The sequence below is a fragment of the Nematolebias whitei genome, chromosome 3 (assembly GCF_014905685.2).
Source record: "Nematolebias whitei isolate Nwh7 chromosome 3, NemWhi1, whole genome shotgun sequence".
In the NCBI taxonomy this organism is placed as follows: Eukaryota; Metazoa; Chordata; class Actinopteri; order Cyprinodontiformes; family Rivulidae; genus Nematolebias; species Nematolebias whitei.
Genome location: NC_056500.1, coordinates 24,896,413 through 24,899,574, shown reverse-complemented (window position 1 = coordinate 24,899,574; position 3,162 = coordinate 24,896,413). Strand labels below are relative to the sequence as shown.

The window sequence follows — 3,162 nt, the reverse complement described above, 5'->3', positions numbered from 1 at the left end:
TATAAAAGTAAGGTACAGACTTCCATTTTGATTTGTGCTCAAATCTAGACATAAGAAAGGTCACTATCAAAAATTGGTCTGCCAAATCCAAATCCAAGATGGCCACCACCATAATACAACCAGGCCAACTCTATGATTTGAGGTAACTATGCTTTCTAGTTCTTATACTGCTTAAAAGTTTAGTTTCCTTAATTAATTGGGGTGGTGGAAGATTAACTTATGGGGGACAAGGCCACCGTTGGCCATCTCCTGGCTCTTCCACGGCACCTGGTCATGAATAAAATATCTCCTTCCACTCGTCAGGATCGGTCACTCTGCGCTGCCTTGGACAAGAAAAAAACAAAAATAAAACTCCCTCTGTTCTTCTCCACAGTGTAACGCCTACCCACGTGAATGTCTTGCACCAAAATCATTAAGGTTTACTTACATTCACTGTTTAATTCCTGTCCAGGAAAATACTAATTTATAAAACTACAAACATTCAGTATTCAATCCCTCAACAATGGAGACATTTGTGAACTGCTTGTTCAGACAGCTGGTATTGCATTACAGGTCAAACCCATACATGGATGGTTATGAAGATGATTGAGTGCTGCTCCATCTATGTAGAAAAAAGCAACATCTCTTATATATAGCTGTGACTTTTGTGTCATTGTCCAATCAGCATAAGGCCCTGCTTTGTAGAGTACCACTCTTTTTGGTATACTTTTTCAGACAGCTTGTGAACTGGGACCATTGTGCTTCTTTAAACATGCATCATTACTCCATGTTTGTGGGTTCTTGGAGAACTTACGCTTGTGTGTGTGTTTGTGTTTACTGAAGTAGCTTTATGCTGGCTTAAAATCCACTGTTTGTTTTTTATAGGTCTTGAAGATGAAGGCTTTGAGATGCTCGAACAGTTGGCCTATTTATACTTGGCAAACAACAAGGTAAGTCATTAACCAGACTTCAAAATGTTTCAGGTTCAAGTTCAAGAATTATTATTATTGCCAAGGGGAAATTTGTTTCACAGTCAAACATCCATGATTGACAAGATATCCAATGCAGACATGTTCCTGTTTTTTTTTTATTGCTTTATAATGTAGCTGTTTTTTTTTTTTTTTACATCATTTTCTTCCATTTATTTTTTCCAATTTATATGCCTTCTTTTAAGATTGTCTACTCTTGTCATTTTCATCTACTGTTGTCATCATTCTTTGTTAAAAACAGGTTTCTCTTGTAAATGAGTCTTCGAGGCTCAATGAGACTAACCTGTATAAATAAAGATTGAATTGAATTGAAATCCATCGATCCATTACATTGTACCTGCTTCTTCCTTTTCGGATCACAGGGGTCACCAGTGCCTATGTCCAGCACAGTCACTGTGCAGGAGGCAGGGGACACTCTGGACAGGTCGCAAGTCCATCACAAGGACACATAGAGACAAACAAGCATTCACTCTCTCACTCACACCTACGGACAATTTAGAATTAATGTGGTGAAGTTATTAAGAATACTTCTTTATACAGGTTCCTTGTGGTCCAGTGGTATTGCAAGGAGGACTTAGGATTTCAGGTATGAATAGTAGGTGAGATGGAATTGATGAGGTAAGTAGTGGTGGGTACCATGGTGGATTGTAGACAAGCAGGTTGAAGGCAGGCAGGTGAGCAGCAGAATGGGCCTTAGGCAGAAGGCCAGCGGCACCAGGAGTTTCAGGGTTCAGATCAATTTGGAGACACAGGTGAGTCCAAGATCAGACTTCAGGTAACAGGGACTAGGAGAATACAAAGGAGAACTAACAAGAAAAAAATCTTTAGTTTAGGAAACACAAATAGACTATCACAATACTGGTTGATATTTAATGTTCCAGCAGAGAAGAAAACACTTTAACAATCACAAAAATGTTAAACCATCTTATCTGGTCAGATTCTTCTTGGAAGAGACATGTCATCTTTCAGCCAAAAGACTTTGTCAATCGGAGGCCTGCCAACAAAATCTGCTGTATAAATAGCACATTATTGACGTGGTTCAAGCCAGCCTGCTGTGGAATTCCCAGAAACTGGCTTTACACGTGCAAAACTGGGGGCCGTCAGTCTAAACAATCGATCATCTGTGCATAATAATCAGTTGTTGTAGACCTGATGGCTGCTTGCTGCTCACCGAACCAGACTGCGGACAACCTGGCCAAAATGGTTCAAAAAGAGTATGTAAGCTCAACCATCCAGGTAAATCCTGGAGCTCATCACTGGAATAGATCAAGCTGTTGCTCACTGGCTCTGCCCAGACACTCAGAAACCTGCAGGATAAAAAACACTGGGATCCCACAAAAGCTAAAAATGGCACTTTCCTCTTTGGGGAGAAAGATGTAGAAAGGATGAACAGATTTGATTGTGCCTTAATGGAAATGAACAGGATTGAGGAAGGGTAGGACATTTTTAGGTGCTCGCTAAGCCTCAGAGATACCCACGCTACTTTAATGCTTAAACTGTGTTATTAAGGAGAAAGCTCTAAATAAATATCTAATCTCAACAATGCTTCTCAGCTTTCTATATACCTGTATTCTCTGTCATTTCATACAGTGTTGCACTGCAAGGTGTAAGTGAGAGAACTCTTGAATTTTATCGTTATATTGTATGTTTTATTTTATTGCAATCAGGAGACCTTATTCGACATAAGGAAACAAACTGTTTTCAAGGAAGAGAGTCTTTGTCTGCAGAAAATAGATGTTACACATTGTCATTTCTCTCAATTAGTTATGCAAAACATACAGGGAAGAAGTGCACCAGAACCATAAGAACACACAAGTCAGACATTTTGTTTTATATCATTGTGAGTGAGAGAGTGAATGGTTGTTTGTCTTGTTTGTCTCAATGTGGCCCTGTGATGGACGAACGACCTGTCCAGGGTGTACCCCACCTCTTGCACAGTGATAGCTGGACATGGGCACCAATGGCCCCCGTGACCCAAAAAGGAAGAAGCGGGTAAAGATCATGAATGCATGGATGTATGTACGGATGGATGGATAGTATCATGATTGCAAGAAATAAACACCAGAGTAGTGGGACAAAGCGAAACAATACTCAGACTTCTCAGAATGCATGGTAAGTGAGGTTTATTCACAGGTGACATATACACAGGTACACTGTAAAAATTGTGGCCCTGCTTAAATTAAAAAAATTGATG

The 3,162-nt window shown here is 39.9% G+C and overlaps 1 protein-coding gene across 1 annotated transcript in view; it reads left to right on the top strand.

Annotated features, from left to right (window-relative positions):
• The window catches only part of LOC119407897 (protein shisa-like-2A), a 16,732-nt gene that overhangs the window by 12,861 nt on the left and 709 nt on the right, over window positions 1-3,162 (top strand). The gene's annotated exons all lie outside the window — the stretch shown is intronic.